Below are 219 nucleotides of genomic sequence, written 5' to 3' on the forward strand. Positions count from 1 at the left end.
TGGAAGCAGGGGGAAACGGTTAGCCTGACTACTAGCATCTGTAAAGCTCACTAATGAAAATGTGTTTTATCTTCTAACCTGTTTGAAGAAAGGGGGGTGGCGGGGGATATAAAAACGTTGGGAGGTATGTGCTTGAAGTTTCGAATTTATGGAGTCAACATGAGGTTGCCAGGCAACAGCGGAGACTCCTAAGTTACTGTGACCGGCCAAGAAATAGTC

This window comes from Morone saxatilis, unplaced genomic scaffold, assembly GCF_004916995.1.
Source record: "Morone saxatilis isolate NCDOM2014 unplaced genomic scaffold, NCSU_SB_2.0 Contig0, whole genome shotgun sequence".
In the NCBI taxonomy this organism is placed as follows: domain Eukaryota; kingdom Metazoa; phylum Chordata; class Actinopteri; family Moronidae; genus Morone; species Morone saxatilis.